At 41.9% G+C, this 21,799-nt stretch overlaps 1 protein-coding gene across 6 annotated transcripts in view; it reads left to right on the forward strand.

Moving 5' to 3' along the window:
• The window catches only part of dhrsx (dehydrogenase/reductase (SDR family) X-linked), a 289,036-nt gene that overhangs the window by 178,769 nt on the left and 88,468 nt on the right, over positions 1 to 21,799 (forward strand). The window lies entirely within an intron of this gene.

Raw genomic sequence — 21,799 nt, forward strand, 5'->3', positions numbered from 1 at the left:
GAACCAGGGGCTGAGATAATCTGAAAAGTGTTCTTTGTTGATTGCTTGGGCAAATTTTAGCTAGCTGCCAGAACAAGTGAAAATACTCTGATACTGGGAACTCAGGCTCACCTGCAAGTGGAGTCTGAAATACAGAAGCCAAAAAAACATCTAGATTTAAGAAAAGGTAAAAGAACACACAAAAAAAAGACCAGCATCAGCCCACTAATGTTCATACCCTCCCCTGTTCATGGTTTTCAACACACTATAAAAAGAGATTACATTTTGAACAGCCATTCACGAAGAATAACTCAGAGAGGATAATATCACTAGGGAGCCAAATTGGAACAACAATGGATCATTTTGATAAAAGCAAAATACTGTGGATACTGAGAGGGCAGTTCCGAAGGGGAGTCATCTTGGACTCAAAACATTAAATCTGTTTCTCTCTCCATAGATGCTGCCAGACTGGTTGAGTTTTTCCAATACTTCTTGTTTTTATTATTAATGAATTCATTTCATAGGCTCAGCATCATTTCAAAACATTTAGGGCAGACATCAGCCATTGCTTAAGGTTTGTCACATGAAGTTACTTGCATCGGCCACCGACCTACCTACTTAACTATCTAGCCATGGAACAATTGGAATTTCAGTATATTCCTGCTATCCACCACCCCCCCCCACCCCACCCCCCCCCCCTCCTTGGGAAACCATGTCTTCTAAAAAATAACTAGGTTTATTCTAATATCACATAAAATATAGAAAGAAAAATCTGTTTCTGTCACGCTGACTTCACAGCTTCTGATTTCCTCGGAAATACTCAATGCAAAAACTTACCTTGTATCTCGGTCCAACAATCTACTGTCTTATAAGTGCAGGCATTGGGCGCAGCATGGATCCGATGTCTCCAGCCTCTCTGGTGATCACAAAGTGGGCAACTTTTGAACTGCGGTTTGCTACCGTTTGATCATGGTGAGAGATGACAAATGTAGCTTCTATAAACGTCCTCATTTTGCAGCTCAGACACCATTCAGTCGATCACCTTCTCAGCAGGTCCAAATAGTGTTTGTTGTATTTGCGTGTAAAATGATTGTTACTATTAGCCCGTGCAACTACTGTCATAAATTGAATTTGCAATGAAAAATTAAGCAGTATTACTGATGATTTTGCAGCACTGTTTATTAAACACAGAGTCAACTTGTCTTCATTATCCCATCACAGTTTTAATTTACAGTGCCTTTGTCTTGAATTCCTTAATCGGATTAATCAGCTCCAAAATCCTATTGATTGAAGTCCCACTTCACTTCCATTTTGACACTCCTAACACTGAGGCAGCTTTCACTATCACTGTGTCAGATTATTCACTCTGTGATACACAGAGTGAAATGTGAATTGCGGTGTCAGTCCTGATGTAGGCTTTATGTGATAAGTGCAAACAGCTTAACTAGTTTCTTCTATTATCTGCTTAAAGAGAAAGAAATTTAGATAGCGCCTTTCATGACCTCGGGACTTCTCAAAGCACTTTACAGCCAATTAAGAAGTTCTCATGTGTAGGAAATGTGGCAGCCTATTCTGAAGAATGAAATCAAACTCTATCAGGCCATTGTCCTTACCAAAACAAAAACAGAATTACCTGGAAAAACTCAGCAGGTCTGGCAGCATCGGTGGAGAAGAAAAGAGTTGACGTTTCGAGTCCTCATGACCCTTCGACCGAACTGGGCATTGTCCTTACCACACGGCTGTATGGCTCTGAATCCTGGTTCTGCTATAGGCAAAGGCAATAGGCATATATTGTTTTGAGATCAAGATTTACCTTCTTGTGGAAAAGGGGTCAGGAATCCCAAGTCCAAACAGGCTTTGGGGATTTCGCACATTATGGGTTCGGAGCATGCGGCGCATACGCAATCAAACATTTTGCACTTCTTTGGGCCGAGGACGGGCCTAGTATGCCTGCACAAAAAGAAAATGGCACAAGAAAGGTGCCATATGACCCAGGAGCAGAGCACCATAATTTAGAAAAGTCCCAGGTAGGGGACAGGCAGAGGTCTGAGTAAGAAAGAGAGGAGCAAAAAAAGAGGCTTTCAGTCATAAAATGGCTGTGGTTGGTAGGCCATAAGTGGAGAGGGCTCAGGAGAAGCCCTGGCCATCAAAGAAGACAGCAGAAGGTTGGGTGTATCCATGCTGCAGACCATTAGGATGAATGTACCTGTTTGGTGCAGCCAAAGAGCTGAGGTTGTGCTTGTCAGTTGGTGCTGGAGTACAGGCTGGGAAATCTAGGGGAACAGAGTCTCAGAAGAGGAGATTGAAAGCTTGAAAGGTGAGCCATCATTGATGCTGTCTGAATTGGAGCAATGTTTGGAGATCCAAGGTGAGATCTTCGAAGGTAAAGGCTGTTATCCCTCATGAGGGAGACAGAGTTTCAATGAGATTGATTGACTCTCAGTGTACTGACATATGGGTGTATTATTGAGAAACCCGTGGAATCTGCCTTGGTCGCATCTGCTATTTATTGTGCAGTGTGAAGTGTTCAACCACAGTTTGCCTGTTAATTTACTTGAGTCTCATATTTACCCTGAATGTTAGAGGATAAGGTAGACATTGTAAATTGTTTTATCTTTCTGACCTTGTATAGTAAAGTTTATTTTTTTTTGTTCAAGACTCAAGGGTCCTGTGGCTTTATTCTCTTAGCAAGTTTCTTTGATCGCAAAGCTTGGTCTACTTTAGACAAAAAGTTACTGTCCCCTAACTGGATCGTGTTAAAAACTTGGGGTCAAGTCCAGGATCATAACATAAATTGGGTGCTCGTCCAGGATTTTGAATCCACAGACAGATATGAGTGTTAGTGTTTGCTGAGTTTGAGGTTGATAAGGTTTCCACCATGAATTTCCTATATTGATTGGATATTGATTGGAATTCAGTTACAAACGAAGCAGCTTGAAATATAGAGAAAAAGAGGAAAGAGAAATGAAAAAGCTCGAACTAGGAAAAGAAAAATACAAAAGCTTGAACTTGAATTCCAGAGAGAGAAGTTAGCAAGGGAGGAAAGAAATAAGGAAAGAGATAGAGAGCTTCAAAGAGAGAAAGAAATCAGAAGAGACTCTAGTAGTTCAGATGGAGAATCGAGTCCCGCTCTAAGCTTTGATATAACAAAGAGTCTTTGCCTATTGCCTAAATTCACTGATGACGGAGTTAAGAGATATTTTATCTTATTTGAAAAGGTGGGCACAAAGCTGAAGCGCCAAAGAACACATGGACTCCCAGTTTGTTAAGCAGTTTGGTCCGGAAGGCTATGGATATGTATTCAAATCTTTCTGAAGAACAACCCTCCGATTATGAGGTAGTTAAAACTGCAGTACAGGATGCTTTTGAGCCTTGTCTCTGAAGCATATCAGTTGAAATTTTGGATTTTAAAGAAAAGACTGAATAAAACATTTGTTGAATTTGCTAGGGAGACAGAAATGTTGTTTGAAAAGTGGTTTCGATCAGTGAAGTTAGAACAAACTTTTGAGATTTTGAGAGAGCTAATATTACTGGAAGAATTTTGAAACAGGATCCCAAAAGCAATTAGGTCACAACTGGAAGGCAATAGGGCTTCTCAGGTGCGGGAAGCAGCATATCTGGCAGATGGGTATGATATATCACATAGCTAGCTCAGGGGAAGTAGATCTCCATTAGTAAACTCACAGTGAAACTGGAAGAACAAAAAAGAGTCTATCTTTAGGGAGAAGGCAGAAGCAGTCCCAATCAATAGATATGATAGTGTAGAAGATAAAAGTGGTGTAAAGAAAGCAATATGCTTATATTGCCTTAAGACAGAGCGTCTCAAAGCCAGCTGAATGGTATACCAGTGGCAGTATAGGAATACTTAAGAAGTGTTCAGAAAAGGCTGTACCAGAAAAGGAAACGTGTGTTAAAACAGTAGCAATGGTACAATTGAAATGTTTTCTCATAAAGCATACTAGAAAAGGGAATGCAGAATAGTCAAGGAGATTCTTCCTTGAATACTGCTGAAGTGAGTCAGGTCAGTGGACGATATGGAGGTTTTGTGTCAAAGGGAGAAATGTTGCCTTACTCCTCCAACAAAACATGTAAACAAATGAATATTTTGAGAGATACTGAGGCAGATCAGTCATTGATGATGGTTGATGATACGATTTGTGATTGTTTGATGAAAGAGAAAATAGTGATAGGGGAGCTTTACGGGATTATGAACCTGTTCCCTTGTGTGACGTCAATTTACAAAGTGACTCCGTAAATCGAATTGTTACTGTGGCACAATTGTTCCTAGTTCACCTATTGAAGGGATAGATTTTATATTGTGTAATGATTTGGCCAAGATAGAGGGTAGCATAGTGATGACTGTGTTGCAACAGTTCCTTGATCATGCTGATCTTGCCAAACTCCCCAAAATTACTGTGGCCAAAAAGGAGATGTTTATTTCTGAGAACAAGCAATTGAAGGAAAGGCTCAGCAGTCTACACACGAAAGATGAGTTTGCTAATGAAAAATGAGAACTGGTGATAATGCTGGTGTGTCGATCACAAGAAAAGGAATACTTAAATGAGGGCTTGAAATGTCTAAATGATAAACTTGTCGAGGCAAATTCAACTAAGTTAGATCTTCAGTTAAAACTTGATGAACTTCAAATACCAGAACTCTATTAAGTATCATGAAAAATGCCTTGAACAGAAAAGGGAATTGCTGATGAATCAGAACAGTTGGCTAAACGCCAAATTAAAAACCAAGACTCACGAACCGTTGGAACTTAGTCATGAAAAGAACAATGAAATTCTTGAACTCCAATGCAATCTGGAGAACAATAAGGATGGTATGGGTGGGTTTTTATTAAATTCATTCACGGGATGTGGGCTTTGCTGGCTGAGCCAGCATTTATTGCCCACCCCTAGTTGCCCTTGAGAAGGTGGTGGTGAGCTGACTTCTTGAGCCACTGCAGTCCATGTCATCTAGATACACCCACAGTGCTATTAGGGGGGCAGTTCCAGGATTTTAACCCAGTGACAGTGATGGAATGGTGATATATTTCAAAGTATGGATGTTGAGTGACTTGGAAGGGAACTTCCAGGTGGTGGTGTTCCCATGTATCTGCTGCCCTTGTCCTTCCAGATGGTTGTAGATTTGGAAGGTGATGTTGAAGAAGCCTTGGTGAATTCTTGCAGGGCACCTTTTAGATGGTACACACTGCTTCTACTGTTCGCAGTGGTGGAGGGAATGAATGTGGATGTGGTGCCAATCAAGCGGGCTGCTTTGGCCTGGACAATGTCAAGCTTCTTGAATGTCATCGGAGCTGCACTCATCCAGGCAGTGGGGAGGATTCCATCACATTCCTGACTTGTGCCTTGTAGATGGTGGACAGGCCTTGGGGAGTCAGGAGGTGAGTTACTCATCACATGATTCCTAGCCTCTGACCTGTTCTTGTAGCCACAGTATTTATATGGCTAGTCCAGTTCAATTTCTAGTCAGTAGTAATCCCCAGGATGTTGATAGTGGTGAATTCAGTGATGATAATGCCATTGAACATCAAGAGGTGATGGATTCTCTCATGTTGGAGATGGTCATTGCCTGACACTTGTGTGGTGTGAATGTTACATGCCACTTGTCAGCCCAAGCCTGGATGTTGTCCAGGTCTTGCTGCATTTGGACATGGACTGCTTCAGTATATGAGGAATTATGAATGGTGCTGAACATTGTGCGAACATCCCCACTTCTAACCCTATGATGGAAGGAAGGTCATTGATGAAGTAGCTGAAGACGGGTGGGCCAAGGATACTATCCTGAGGAACTCCTGCAGTGATGACTTGGAGCTGAGATGACTGACCTCCACATCCACAACCGTAACCATCTTCCTTTGTGACAGGTATGACTCCAACCAGTGGAGAGTTTTCCCCCTGATTCCCATTGACTCCAGTTTTGCTAGGGCTCCTTGATGCCACACTCGGTCAAATGCTGCCTTGATATCAAGGGCAGTCACTCTCACCTCACCTTGGGAGTTCAGCTCTTTTGTGCTCAGAGCACTCCCTCCCGACTGTATACCACTGTGCCGTCACCTCTGCTGGCCCTGTCCTGCCGGTAGGACAGGACATACCTAGGGATGGTGGTGTCTGGGACATTAACTGTAAGGTATGATTTCGTGAGGATAACTGTGTCAGGCTGTTGCTTGACTACTCTGTGAGACAGCTCTCCCAATTTTGCACTAGCCCCCAAGATGTTAATAAAGAAGACTTTGCAGGGTCAACAGGGCTGCAATTGCCGTTGTCGTTTCCAGTGCCTAGGTCGATGCCGGGTAGTCCGTCCGGTTTCATTCCTTTTTTGTGACTTTGTGGCGGTTTGTTACAACTGAGTAGCTTGCTAGGCCATTCAGAGGGCATTTCAGAGCCAACCACATTGCTGTGGCTCTGGAGTCACATGTAGGCTATACCAGGTAAGGATGACAGATTTCCTTCCCTGAGGGGCATTGGTGAACCAGATGGGCTATTGCAACAATCGACAGCGGTTTCATGGTCATCATTAAACTTTTAATTCCAGATTATTATTGAATTCAAATTCCACCATCTGCCGTGGCGGGATTCGTACCCAGGTCCCAAGAACATTGCCCTGGATTACTAATCCAGCAGCTATAGCAGTACGCCATTACCTCTAGACTTTAAAAGCAGATAAGGAACATTTGAAGAAACAGATCGAAGACCTAACAAGTGAATTGAAAGAATCTAAGGAGCAGCCAGTAATCATGGAAGAAAGATTCCAAAATGAACTGAATGCCCATGTGAATTTGTTAAGCTTGTATAAGGTTCCACAGATCACTCTGAAACAAAGCCAACTGAACTCACCGGAGAAGTTGCTGAATTGAATGAAAAGATTAATGCACTTGAAAAAAAAATGGTAAAATAAGAAAATAAACAAGTATTTGAATGGAATTGTGACAAAGTAGAGATGCAGAAGACTATAGTACATCTCTCAGACAAGCTAGAAAATGAAACAAAAACAAAAAAAGCTGGAAAAACTCAGCAGGTCTGACAGCATCTGCGGAGAGGAACACAGTCAATGCTTCGAGTCCGTATGACTCTGATGGCTTTGTAATTACATTAAAGAGTCATACGGACTCGAAACATTGACTGTATTCCACTCCGCAGATGCTGTCAGACCTGCTGAGTTTTTCCAGCTATTTTTGTTTTTGTTTCAGATTTCCAGCATCCGCAGTGTTTTGCTTTTAAGCTAGAAAATGACTTGAGCGAAAAGAGGAAAACTCCCTTGGTGTATGTTTATTCATTTGGTGTGGATCAAAACAATGAAATGACAAAATATGATTAGGAGAAAGTGAGTGAGGAAGATAATTTTGGAGCTGGTTGTCAGTCAGACCTACACCGTTTCCAGTGTAAACTTAAAGGACCCATTGAAGGCATGTTTTCATCAACAAAGGGGAAGAGTAAGAAAAACTCCATGTTCTTCTGTTTTAATGCTGAGAAACCTTTGCGAAAGTCACTTATAGCATACAGTGTGACTAAAATGCATCTGTATGTGAAGAGGGGAAAGGCAGCCAGAGTATTGGTTTGTAATTACACCAGAAAGGTTGAAAATCCATGGTACAAAATAGAAATGCAAGCTGGTCAAAATGTTTCTGAAGAAAATTTTAATGACCCTTCCCTACTTTCCGCAAAGATTATGGAAAAAAATATTGCTGATGTCCTGTTCAGCATCTAAAGAAAGGGTGTAGGAGAAAAGGCAGGTTCTGAGTTATAATTCTATGATGGTTAAATCCTGATAATCTTTCTTGTTATATAGATTGACTTTTGTTTTGGGTTCAGCCTTATAACTTTATAATGCAATATGTATAATTATGGAATAAAATGAAAATGTTATTTGTACTGAATGTAATAAGGTATATTTTTAGAAGTTTATGATGTTAATTACTTCTTTTAAAGAAATAGTGAACCCATTGTTAAAAAAAACCTTCACTATTGTGAAGCTTTCTTTCTGCCAGGGGAAGGGTGTTATAGGATCCAGATTTACCTTCTCATGGAGCAGGGCTGGGAACTCCAAGTCCAGACAGGCCTTGGGAGTTTCATGCATGCCTGGTCTGGGAGCAGGCGGTGCCTGTGCAATCTGACATTTTGCAATTCTTCAGGTTGAGGACAGGCCCAGTGTGCCTGTGCAAAAAGAAAATGGCACTAAAACAGGGTCATGTGATGCAGGAGCAGGACACTGGAGTTGAGAAGAGTCCCAGATAGAGGACAGAGAGATGTTCCAAAAGAAGAGTCCCAGACAGGGGACAGGGAGAGGTCCTATGGAAAAAGAGAGGAGCAAAGAAAGAGGCTCCCAGTAGTGAAAGGGCAGCAGTTAGCAGACCTCAAGCGGAGTGGGCTCGGGAGAAGCCTGGTAATCCAAGAAGGCGCAGGGGAAGCCCTGGTGGTCGAAGAAGGCAAGAGAAAGTTGGAGACTCTGTGCTGTCGGCCATTGAGGCGAAGGTACCCCTTTGGAGCAGTAGTATTCTGCTTGGCAAGAGAGAGCTGAAGTTGTGCTTGTGAGTTGGTGCTGGAGTGCAGACTCGGAAATTCCACAGGAACAGAGTCTCAGGAGACGAGATTGAAACCCTGCAAGGTGAGCCATCGTTGACGCTGTTCAAGTTGGAGTGACTTTTTGAGAGATTCCAAGGCGAGATCTTTGAAGGTGAAAACTGGGATCCCTCGTGAGAGATACAGAGTTGCAATGCTAAAGCAAAATACTGCGGATGCTGGAAATCTGAAATAAAAAGAGAAAATGCTGGCAAAACAGATCTGACAGCACCTGTGGAGAGAGAAACAAAATTAACGTTTCGAGTCTGTATGACTCTTCAGAAGAGTTTCAATGAGGTCACCCCTCATTCTTCAAAGTTCTGGGGAATACAGACTCAGCCTCCTCATATGACAATCCCGCCATCCCAGGGATTAATCCGGTAAACCACCATTGCACTCCCTCTATTGCAAGCATGTCCTTCCTTCAAGAAGGAGACCAAAGCTGTGCACAATATTACAGGTGATGTTTCGCCAAGCCTCAAAATAACTGCAGCAAGACATCCATTCTCCTGTACTCAAATCTCCTCATAGTGAAGGCCAAAATACCATTTGCTTTCCTAATTGTTTGCTGCAGCTGCATGCTTGCTTTTAGTGACTATGAACAAGGACACCCAGGTCTCTTTGGACACCCGCACTTGCCAACCTCTCACCATTTAAGAAATATTCTGTCCTACTGTTTTTTCTGCCAAAGTGAATAACTTCAGACTTATTCACGTTATATTCCATCTGCCATGTTCTAGCCCATTCACTTGGCCTGTCCAAATCTGCTTGAAGCCTTCTTGTATCTCCACACAACTCACGTTCCCACCCAGTTTGGTGCCATCATCAAATTAGGAAATATTACAGTTGGTGTCCACATCCAAATGACTTGTATAGATCGTGAACAGCTGTGGCCCCAATACTGATCCTGGCAGTAGCCCCTAGTAACAGCCTGCCATCCTGAGAATAATCTGTTTATTGCTACTTTCTGTTTTCTTTCTGCTAACCAATTCTCAATCCATACTAATAGATTTCCCCCAATTGCATGCACTCTAATTTTATTTCCTGGCCTTCTAAGTGGGACCTTATCACAAGCCTTCAGGGGACCCAAATACACCACATCAACTGGCTCTCCTTTATCTATGCTACAAGTAACATCCTCAGAAAACTCCAAGCTTTTCAAACATGATTTCCCTTTCATAAATCTATGTTGATTCGGCCCAATTTTACCATTAAATACTAAATGTCCAGTTATCACATTGTTTATAATTGATTCTAACATTTTCCCCACTACTGACATTAGACTAATAGGTCTGTAGTTCTCCATTCTCCCTCTTCCTCCCTTCTTAAATAGTGGGGTTACATTTGTTACTTTCCAGTCTGCAGAAACCATTCCAGAATCTGTAGAATTTTGAAAGATAACCACCAATGCATCCACTCTCTGTCTTTCCATCTCCTTCAACTCTTTGGGATGAAACTCATCTGGTCCAGGGTATTTATCAACCTTCAATCTAGTTAACTTTTCAAGTTCTACCTCTTTACTAATACTAATTTCTTTTAGTTCCTCAGTTCCACAAGTCCCTTGGTTGCCTAATTTTCCTGTATCTTCTTCCATGAAGACAGAGACAAAATAACCCATTTAGTGTCTCCGCCAATTCCCTATTCTCTACTATAAATTCTCCTGTTCCCATCTGTAATGGGCCTACATTTATCCTAACTAATCTTTTCCTTTTCACATACCTGAAGAACCTATTACAGTCTGCATTTATGTTCCTTGCCAGTTTGCATTCATATTCCCTTCTCCCTTTCTTAATCAGTTTCTTGATCCTCTTTTGCTGGGTTCTAAATTGCTCCCAATCCTCAGGCTGACCACTTTTTCTGGCATCCTTATATGTCACTTCCTTTGATTTAATGAAAACTTTAACTTGTTTCGTTAACCAGGTGATTTACCTTTCCCTTGGTGCATTTGTGCCTGAGAGGAATGTATATCTGTAGTAGACTGTGTAGTATTTCTTTAAATACTAGCTATTGCCTGTCTACCATCAAATCTTTTAGTGTGTTTTCCCAATCACTGTAGCTAACTTGCCCCTCATGCCTTCATAATTTCCTTTCTTCAGATTTAAGATCCTAGTTTCAGAATGAACTGTATCACATTCAAACTTAATATGAAATTCTATCATACTATGGTCACTATTCCCCAAAGGCTCTTTTACAGCAAGGCTATTAATTAGCCCTTTCTCATTATACAGCACTAAACCCAAAATAGCCCAATCCCTCGTTGGCTCCTTTCCATACTATTCCAGAAACCCCTCTGGTACACACTCCAGGAGTTCATCCTCCACAGCATTAGTGCTGATTTGCTTAATCCAGTCTATGTATAAATTGAAGTTGCCCATTATCACTATATTACCCACATTACATGCATCTCTAATTTCTTGATTTATACTGTGCCCAACATTATCACTACTGTCTGGTGATCCATAAACAACTCTTACCAATGTTAGCTACCACTTGCTGTTTCTTAGTTCCACCCAAACTGGTTCCACATCTACGATCCTCCCTTACTAATGCTGATCTCATCCCTTATTAAGAATGCTACCCCACCTCCTTTTCCTTACTGCCTATCTCTCCTAAATGCCGAACATCCTTGGATATTCAGTTCCCAGTCTTGGTCGTCCATTAGCCACATCTCCGTAATGATAATTCAATGTCAGGACTAACTCATTAACAGCGAGTTCCTTTATCATGCTGGGCTCAATGGCATGGAGACCATCCTTCAGAAAAATCAACTTTGATGAGCAGGCCATGTCTCCCACATGATTGACTACAGATCCCCAAGCAGAACTTCTATGTGGACCTGCTTCAGGACAAACGACATCAAATGAGTCAGCAGAAACGACACAAGGACACCCTAAAAAAGAGGCTTTCAAACACCTACATTGCAGGCCACCTCACTTGGGAAAGCACAGCAACCATCCAGTCTACACGGAGGCAAGCACTGAAATTTGGATCAGCATACTTTGAGGACCATCTACACCAAATTTGCAACACCTGATTTGCCCAGAGGAAGTGCAGCTGCAGAATTTCTCCCAAGCACCAACAACGACAATATGAGCTGTGTGTTCTGTGGACGTTCATGCTGGACTTGCATCGAGCCCTCCATTCATGTAAGGACTCACAGACTATGAACTTGGACGTACTTGAACAATAAGGGGTCAACCACCATTTTGCACACAGCCAGCTGTTACTGCTATTTCAGTGAGGTGAATGACCAGACAATCTGATTTTTAATGATGTTGATGTGGAGATAAATGCTGTACAGGTAAATTAGGAGAACTGCCCTGTTTTGAAATTACACTGTAGAATCTGCTTTGTCCTCCAGAGAGGATGGACAGAGCCTTGGTTTAACATCTCATTGAAAGATGGCACCTCTGACAATGCGGCACTTCCTCAGCCCTGGAGTGTCAGCCTAGATTTGGTGCTCAAGCTCCCGGAGCCGAACTTGAACTCATGACCTTTTCACTCAGACCCGAGCGTGCTACCCACTGAGTCACTCTTACGCTGGCAACAGAGGGAAAAACAAAAGCTTAAGAGGGTCCTTAAAATTTTAGAAAAGCAAGTATAAACTGATGAAAGCAAAATACTGTGGATGCTGGAAGTCTGAAATAAAAACAGAAAATGCTGGAAAAATTCAGCAGACCTGGCAGCATCTGTGGAGAGAGAAACTGAGTTACGGACTTGAAATGTTAACTCAGTTTCTGTCTCCACAGATGCTGCCAGACCTGCTGAGCTTTTCCAGCATTTTCTGTTTTATTTTAAACTGACAAATGCACTTTCAGTACTGGGAGTTGGCATTGCTGATGTTGAGGTTAAGGTTGAGATGGTGTAATACTGCATGTTTATAGTTTATAAATAATGAATATCACCTGTTGAGTTTGTTCCAAAGTGTAGTTGATCAACTATTCAAGCAAATAATGTGACCTTCAGTCTTGGATGATGTTCTTAGGTCCTTCTGAGCTTTTTGCTTCTATGTATTACCAGAAAAACCTCATGGATGTATCATTCATAAAAAACCCTTGTTTTATGTCTCCTCCCAGTTTTCCCCCCATCTCCTCTGAAGCTGATGCTTCTTGCAGTTTCACCAGCATCACCCTTTCTCTAGTACATCATAAATAGCCATTTTGTACAAGGCTAAGTGTTGCTAGGTTATATGATCATGGGACAGGGCTACAGGGATAGAGCAAGAGAATGAGACTGACTGGATTGCTCTCTGGAGAGCTGACATGAACTTGATGGGATGAATAGTCTCCTTCGGCGCCATAATCATGCTGGGATTTGAATTTACAAGCTCTGAGTTGCTGGTCCACTACCCTAACCACTTCGTCAGCATGCCTGATATTTTCTGTTCCTTAGTTCAAGGGCAGTGAGGCTGTGGGTTCAATTCCACTCCAGAGGCTTGAGCACATAATCCGGGTCCATACTTCAGTGCATTACTGAGGGGAGCGTTGTAGTGCATTACTGAGGGGAGTGTTGTACTGTCAGAAGTGCTGTTTTTCAGATGAGACGTTAAACCAATATCCTGTGTCTGTCCTCTTGGGTAGATGTAGAAGATCTCATGGCACTATTCAAAGGAGAGCAGAAGTGTTTTCTCCACTGTCCTCCCCAATATTGATGCTTCAACTAACATTTCTAAAACAGACTATCTGATCACTACTGCATCATTGTGAGAATTCGTTGTGCACAAACTGACTGCTGCATTCCCCACATTATAACAGTGATTACACTTCAAAAGTATTTTGTTAGCTGTGAGTCACTTTGAGATGCCTTGATGTCATGAAAGACACTAAGTGAATGTAAGTTTTTTGTTCTTTCTTAATGTGCATCCTCCTGAGAGACTTAAAAAGCAAACAAGGCAGATGAAGCACATGCTTACATCTGTTTCTCTAACTTGTTTTTCCTGGAACAAGTCCCTAGCCTGAACTTAGAGACTATAGTTTAAGGGACACCACTCTGCATCAAGCATGGCTGACCAGAAGTCTCTCCCATCTACCTACCATCTGCCACAGGCATGTTGGTAGTGTTTGCTGCTTGATAATCAATCTGTTTGGCCACATTATGAACGTACCTTTTACAACCATCAAAAAGCCCTGGAGTGGGACTTGAACCTGGAGAGCAGAAGTGTTCTCCCCACTGTCCTCCCCAATATTGACGCTTCAACTAACATTTCTAAAACAGACTATCTGATCACTACTGCATCATTGTGAGAATTCGTTGTGCACAAACTGACTGCTGCATTCCCTACATTATAACAGTGATTACACTTCAAAAGTATTTTGTTAGCTGTGAGTGGGACTTGAACCTGGAGCTTCTGGTTCACAGGCAGGGATGTTACCCATTGTGCCACAAGACCTCCCCGAGTATAGAATTACTGAGCTACTATGACTCAATAACACTTTGGATAGTGAATGGACTAACTATGTTTTCCCAGCGCTCTAATCTGTTGTTCTGACTTACAGCTGCTCATTGTAGATAGAAATAAATGTAAAAAGGCCAGTTGAGAGTCTGCGCTCAGGATCAGTTTTTTAACCCATTTTCGGGTATCAAAAGCAGTACTTGATTGTTCCATGGTAAAATGACTGGTTCTTGTCAGCACTGCAGACTGAATGGTTAAGTTGTAAATTCCTATCACTAGTGTACAGATCACAAATTGCAAACCTTATGGTATTGGAACTTGCAAGTTTTGGATTTAATTATTCAAGTCCATTTTCTGCATCAATGTAGTAATGCACAGGGAACATAGTCGTCACAGGACAAAAACAAAAATACCTGGAAAAACTCAGCAGATCTGGCAGCATCGGTGGAGAAGAGCACAGCTGACATTTCGAGTCCTACTTCGAGAACTAAGTAAAAATAGGAAAGGGTGAAATTTAAGCTGGTTTAAGGGGGGGAAGGGTGTTGGGATAAGAAGAGCTAGGTAAAGGGCCAGTGATAGGTGGAGATAACCAAAAGATGTTACAGACAAAAGAACAAAGAGGTGTTGAAGGTAGTGATATTATCTAAGGAATGTGCTAATTAAGGGTAGAAAGCAGGACAAACAAGGTACAGATAGCCCTAGTGGGGGTGGGGTGGGGTGAAGGAATTTTAAAAAGCTAAAAGGTAGAGATAAAACAATGGATAGAAATACATTTAAAAATAATGGAAATAGGTGGGAAAAGAAAAATCTATATAAATTATTGGAAAAAACAAAAAGGAGGGGGAAAAAACGGAAAGGAGGTGGGGATGGAGTGTCACAGGGACTGAATAGTTGGTGCACTTAAAGGGCTGCTGCTGTGTCTTGAAGGTGAACTGACCAAGCCTATTAGCTGCCAATCTTCCCCCCTTCCACCAAATCAACACCTAGAAAGGAGTGTTAGATCAGGAAGCTTTCATGGTTGCAACCCCAGCGCAGTAGGCAGCTGCTGAGAGCACAAATTATGCAGCATGCAGCATCCACCAATGTGGTTTTGGATTCCCTTGCAGCCTGTGCAATATTAGATCATCCTTCTTCTGAACCTTATTCTCCCTTTTTTCATTGCACATGGCTATTGGAATATGTTGCAGTTCAAAAACAGAGGTGTAAAGGTGAAAACTCTGCAAAACAAAAGTGGTTTTATACAAGGGGTTGAAGAAGAGACAATTTTTTGTGAAATATTGTTATGAAGAAAACATTGAGGAGTTTTGGCACAATAGGAAGGGGACTGGTAGCATTGTAATAATGTTATTGGATTAGTAATCCAATGTGCATTGTGGTAATGTTATTGGATTAGTAATCCAATGTGCATTGTGGTAATGTTATTGGATTAGTAATCCAAAGGCTTGGACTAATGCTCTAGGACATGAATTTAAATTAGTTTAAACTCAATCAATTAATAAATCTAGAATAAAATGCTCCTCTTATTTGCAATGATCATGAAACTGTGATTGCACTGGAGAGGGTGCAGAGGAGATTTACCAGGATGCTGCCTGGAATGGAGGGTCTGAGCTATGAGGAGAGGTTGGATAGGCTGGGGTTGTTTTCCTTGGAACAGCGAAGGTTAAGAGAAGTGTATAAGGTTGTGAGGGGCATAGGTAGGGTGGATAGGAAGGCACTTTTTCCATTAGTGGAGGGTCAATAGCTCAATAGCCAGGGGGCATAGATTTAAGGTAAGGGATAGCAAGCTAAGAGGGGAGTTGAGAAATGTTGTCACTCAGAGCGTGGTGGGAGTCTGGAACTCACTGTCTGAAAGTGTGGTTGAGTCAGAAACTCTCGTAACATTAAACAAGTATTTAGATATTCACTTGCGTTGCCGTAGCCCCCAGGGCTATGGGCCAAGTGTTGAAAATGGGATTAGTGTAGTCAGATCCTTGTTGACCAGCACAATGGGCTGACTGGCCTCCTTCTGTGCTGTAAATGTCTATGAGTCTCCGAGTCTATAAACTACTGGATTTTCATAAAAATCCATCACAGCATGTTGAAATCTGCCATCCTTACCTGGTGTGCCCTCTATGTGACTCCATATTCACAGCAATGTGGTTGATTCTTAACTGTCCTTTGAAATGGCCTAGCAAGCCACTCGATTATATCAAACCGCTAAAGAAAAAAACACAGTGGGTGCATCCACACCACACGGATTGCAGTGATTCAAGAAGGCAGCTCACCAACACCTTCTCAATGGCAACTAGGGATGGACAATAAATGCTGGCCTTGCCTGTGACAGTCACATCCCAAAACTGAATATTAAAAAGAGAAGTGATTGGGAAAACATACTGGAACAAGGCAAGGTACTCTTAAAGGGGCTGGCCCATTACAAATGTTATCACTGGCACATTAAGCAGAGCATAATTCATAAATTGAGAGTTACTTACATCTGTAGTGATTAAATTATTCTGTCCTCAGAGCTTCAGTTTCTTAAAAACCTGGGCTTGGCATCACCTCTTCTTCCTGAGCTATCGTTTCTTCTCTCAATTTTTTCATTGTTGGTAGTTTCTTGAATAATTGGATCTTGATCCTTTACTTAAATAAAAGAATCCACCAGGGCCTTGCTCAGCATATACTTTATTCCAATTGCTTAGCATGTTCTGAAGTATATAGCTTATTGCTGTGGAAAACTGAAATAATAACAGTAAGTGCTGGTCTTACTCAGCAAGTAAGGCAATAACTGTGGAAATAGAAACCAAGTTAACATTTCAGTTTAATGACCTTCTACAGAATTGGAAAAAGTTCGAAATATAGCACATTTTAAGCAAGTATGGAGACAGGAAAAGGGGCAAGGGAGGCAAGATCAAAAGGGAAGGCCTATAATAGGACAGAAGACAGAAGAGATTAAATAACAGCTGGGATGATAGTGCAGGCAGAAGGAGGAGGGGTGGTAATGAGACATGTAAAGAAACAAAAGATGGGCTTGGGGAAAATAGCAAATGGCAATTGCAGTAATGATAACAACAGCTGAAAAAATGGGTCAATGGCTATGATCTGAAACTGTTGAACTCAAATGGATTAGATCTCGAACTTCTTCCAGTGACCTTAAATGTTAACTTTTCTCTGCACAGATGTGGCCTGACCTGCTGAGTATTTCCAGTATTTTCTGTTTTAGCCTACTGCATCAGCTATTTCTGTTAGCAATAAGAAATTAATCAGGTTATTTTGTCTTATCTATATCTGTAGTTTGGAGGAGGGGGTGTAGGAGGAGGAAGACATGCCACGTACCCTTTTTATGGCACTAGTTGCCATAAGTTAAGTTTAAATTTCCAAGGTGAACGAGTGAGTGGATGAATGAGTGACTCGGTAGGGCAGGTGGTTGGGTGAGGTAGGAGGCAGGTGTGTAGGGTGGTAGGTGGATGGGATGGCAGCTGGGTAGGGTGGCAGGTGGGTGAGTGGATAGGTGGGTTGGGGGTAGCCTGGTCAGGTCGGGAGGGGTAGTCTGGTCGGATACTTGTTAGGATGGGTCAGGGGGGTATTCAGGTTTGGTCGGGGGTTTGCATGGTCAGGATGTGTAGTCGGGTCGGGGGTGTTTGTCAGGGGAGTAGTTGAGGTTTCGGGGGGGAGAGTCGAGGGATCAATGTGATTGATTGAGGGGTCAGTTCTATAGTTACCCAGGGGTAAGACCAGGATTTTTCAGCCTAACATTTCCTGGGTAACTATCCAGGTAAGTCTTGTGGAACTGTCCGAAGTCTCCAATTCTAGCTTAGAGTTGAAAACTTTGTGGATAGTCCCAGGAAGCAGAGGAATTGCCATTTGGAAGTTCAAACTGCCCTGGTAATTCCCACAGAAGTCAGCGTGTCGGGACTTCCAAAGGGTCCTGAAATGTATCTTGAGTCATAAGTCTGGTCTCTGATGACCTGGAGACCAGAAGATCTGGGCCATTAAATTTGCTAAAAATGACCCTCAGACACAATAAAATACAATCTTGTAATTCACAGAGCATTGAATTCCATTAGATTTCCTAGAAAGAGCTGTCTGACTCAGAACATTTCTACCGCAGCAACGTGTATTTATAAAGTGCCTTTAACGTAATAATGTTTCCCAAGGCGCTTCACAGGTGCATTATAAAGCAAAAATTGATGCTGAGCCGCAGAAGGAGATATTAGAGCAGATGGCCAAAAGCTTGGTCTAAGTATTAGATTTTCAGTAGTGTATTAAAAGAGGAAAGAGAGTTAGCAAGGCAGAATGGTTTAGGGAAGGAATTCCAGAGCTTAGGGCTTTGGCACTTGAATATGCAGCCGTCAATGGTGGAGGGATTAAAAGCAGAGATGTTGTTAATCATGGCGGTATCTGTTGGATAGATCAACAACAACTTGTATTTATGTAGCACCTTTAACATAATAAAATGTAGGTCAGTGACCCCCTTCCTGGGGTTTCCAATTTTTATCAATGCTGTTTAAGAGTGGGGGTTGGTTTGGATCGTGAGCCCACATCCTGCATTCCCAGCCTGACCAGCTCGATTGCGGAGATAGGCATGTCCTATTCCTCCCAATTTTCACAGCTTTTCAAAAAGTCGTGATTCACTGCACCTCAGAGGTGTCATGAACCATAGTCTGGACAAGGGAACCTTTTGAAAGGCGAGTTCAAAAGCTCTTACCTATGTCCCTCATGCCAAGTTTCATTATGCATTCTTGACTGAGAGCACAGATATCCATTAGAGTTCTGAGGCAGCTGTGCCCTAGGGAAAACATTGCTTGGTTGACAGCTCTGGCTCTCTGATCTCTCTGTCAATTTCACAATGTTTATTTACACAAGATAAAGAAGTTTCATGTGCTTGCGGTTTCTGCTTTTGCTGCTTTAAAGGGTCTGGATAATTGACTCTTTTATTGGACTGTGATAAAAGCAATTTTTATAAGTGAATGACTTTTTAAAAAGCTTTTTTAACCCATCACTTTGCCACTATACGGTTCATTGGTTCTGTACAGAGTGTATAGTGGATGAATGGACATGGAAGTGCCATATCTTGGCATGGAGGATATGAGGGACCATGGGGAGTAGTGGAGGGGCATGGTTCAGTATGCAGTGTATTAGGAGCCATGGAGGGGTGGGTGGAGGGGCATAGCTTGACATGGAGGCTATAAAGGGTTATGGGGGTGGTTGTAAGGCATGAATGGTGCATTGAGAGCTAAGATAAACTAACTGTGGGAGGTGAAGGGGTGATGGTTAGAGGACCTTACTATTATTACGACTGGGGCAAAGTCCCAAAACCTGTTGATGGCCTTGTAAACAACCAGCCTCGGTACCTGGCAGCCCCCGCGGCTGCCTCCGAATTCTTTCCGAGGGCAGTGGGTCCAACTCCAGCATGGAGCCGCCAATGCCCCCCCTCCCCCCAACCCTGGAACATAAGTCCCGCCTTTGCAGCCACTTTCTTCTGGGACAGTTCTCAACTCCCACCTCAAAAATGAAAATCCAGCTCTGTAGCACAGAAACAGACTATTCAGCCCAACTGATCTATGCCACATTTAGGGTCCATACAAGCCTCTTCTGATCCCTCTTCATCTAACCCCTATTTACATCTATTCCTTTCTCCCCCAAGTGCTTACCTAGCACCTACTTAAACGTATCTTTGGTGTTTGTCTCAACTACTCCTTGAAGTAACAAGTTCTACATTCTTGCCACTCTTTTGGTAAAGACATTACTCCTGAATTTCCAATCATATTTATTAGTGACTATCTTATATTTATGACCTTTAGTTTTGCACTCCTCACAAGTGGAACCATTTTCTCTACCTTATCCAAACTCTTTCATAATCTTAAAGACCCCTATCAGGCCAGCCCCTCAGCCTCCTCTTTTCCAGTGAAAAGAGACCCAGTCTGTTCAGCTTTTCCTGATAAATATATCGTCTCACCTCTGGTGTTGACTGGCGTGACTGATTTTTTTTTTTATCCTTGCCAACCTAAGGCATCAAGACCAGTTGGATCTCTCAAACCCCAACACGAGCCATGATAAACTAACTCAGCAAAGACCTCCAATTGAACCCTAAAAATTTGTATGGCTTCTCTGAGCAGCATTCATACCCGGTGGCCTATTGGACTACACTTACAGTATTGCACACAATTCTGCTCTCTGTATTACAATAAGGATAGAGAGAGACTGAAGAAAGAAAATGAAAGTATTTACAAGGATGACAGTTGTAACGTCTCAGTTCTGCTATTGAAGAGAAGTCAGGTGAATTGATAGAAGTCTTTTAAAATTATGAATGGCTTCAGTAGGGTAAACATAGAGAATTTGTGGGGTGTCCAGTCCATAAATGTATGATAGTCATTTATAAATTCAATAAGGGATTCAAGGAATACGTCTTTACCCAGACAGTAGTGAGAATGTGGAACTTACTACCGCTTGGAATGACTGAGGCACATACCAAAGATGTATGAGTTGACGTTTCGAGTCCTCATGACCCTTCGACAGAACTTGAGTTTGAGTCCAAGAAAGAGTTGAAATATAAGCTGGTTTAGACTCTTTCTTGGACTCGAACTCAAGTTCTGTTGAAGGGTCATGAGGACTCGAAACATCAACTCTTTTCTTCTCCGCCGATGCTGCCAGACCTGCTGAGTTTTTCCAGGTAATTCTGTTTTTGTTTTGGATTTCCAGCATCCGCAGTTTTTTTTGTTTTTTTGTTTTTACTAATGATGTATTTCAGTGGAAACTAGATAAGTACGTGATGGAGAAAGGAATAGAAGGACTTGTCGATAGGGTAAACAGAATGATCACAAAATTTTACAGAGCAGAAACAAGTCATTCAACCCAACAGATCCATGCAGGTGTTTACACTCCAAATGAACCTCTTCCACTTTACTTCTTCTCAATATGTATATGTAACAGAATATTCCTAGCTAATTGAACTAGCTAGGGAAAAGAACAGAACGAAATGACAGGAGTGAGCAGGTGACACTTGATACACAAGGCATATGTACAGACCTTGTAAGCCGTTGAAAGTGCCAGGCTTGCTAAATACCCCAGCTCATTAGTAATATATAATGGAACAGATTCCTCTTTTTAATTACACCGAACCCATCAGTTTGAATGGCTAAATGTTCCTGACAGCAACCAGTAATATACAAAGAAACCACAGGTTTTGTGATGCACAAAACTGTTCAAGGAATGGCATTTATTTATTGGTAAATTCCTTTTCATTTAAATTCCAGTTTTGCAAATTTGATGCTCTTCACAATTGGGAGACATCTTTCTCAGCCATTCTATTGTATTTGGGATGTACTGACAATTAACAGTCCCCCCGAGAAAAGCAGAGGCATACAAGAATCGCAAGGTGGAAAAATCGCACAATTTTATCACACCCTGCACGCCAATCCCCGTTCCACTGTTTCATAGTATCAGAGGTTGAGAGTCTGTGAAAAGAAAAGAGAGTGAAGGCCTCCACCTTTCACTCTTCAGCTGATTTCCAGACGGGTGGAATGAGAATTACCTAGGGAATTCTCGGATCCTGTGAGGAAACAGTTGTCACCACCTTTCTCTGCTGGCCAGACCTGCAATACACTGACTAGAACAATGCTTCTTTGTCTCATCAGTTCGGTGTTCCAGATGATGGATCAATAGTCCTTTGCTTTATTTCAATTTACCTGGAGGCAATATTGACTTCAAGCAATCACCTGACAAGTTTTGAGTTGGACAGTCTAGGTTTGTTGACTGATTAGAAAGCAAGACTGGCATTTCTATAACATCTTCACATTCTCTGTCCCAAACCTCTTCATAGCAATTAAGTATTCTTCAAAATGTAGTCACAGCTGTAAAATAAGAAACATGGCAAGAACCAAAA

The sequence above is a fragment of the Carcharodon carcharias genome, chromosome 11 (assembly GCF_017639515.1).
Source record: "Carcharodon carcharias isolate sCarCar2 chromosome 11, sCarCar2.pri, whole genome shotgun sequence".
NCBI classification, from domain to species: domain Eukaryota; kingdom Metazoa; phylum Chordata; class Chondrichthyes; order Lamniformes; family Lamnidae; genus Carcharodon; species Carcharodon carcharias.